The following is a 467-nucleotide window of genomic DNA, read 5'->3' as shown; positions in this document are numbered from 1 at the left end:
ATGGTTTTGTATGTAATCATACTATTTTTTCTGTTTATCTATATAACCCGTTATTCATATATATCTATTTGCTCTATATATCACTTTGGGATGATTTAGCTGGCTATCTGCCAAATCCCTTGAAGTCACCCCTGAAAAAAACTAAATATTTCAAAGAAAACGAATTATTGAGGGGTAAACTTACTAATTTGTCAAAGTTTGGTAAGGAGTTTTTAAATTCTTTCACAATAGTTTTTACCATAGAAGAATGCAAACTTTGCATTCATACATATAATATGTCTTAAATTGCTTTAAGTTCTAGTCATTGTTTGGTTTCGGGGTTTGCTAAAATCAACGATAAAAAAAAACGAAAATGAAACACCAAAGTTATCCTCTTCCACCTTCATTAGGAACACATAAGAACTTGGTATTCCTTTCCTCCTCTTCCTATTTCTTTATTCCCTCTCTTCCTTCTCTCCTTCCCTTCC

Source organism: Penaeus monodon, chromosome 21 (genome assembly GCF_015228065.2).
Source record: "Penaeus monodon isolate SGIC_2016 chromosome 21, NSTDA_Pmon_1, whole genome shotgun sequence".
Taxonomy (NCBI): Eukaryota; Metazoa; Arthropoda; class Malacostraca; order Decapoda; family Penaeidae; genus Penaeus; species Penaeus monodon.
Note: the sequence above shows the minus strand (reverse complement) of the source record.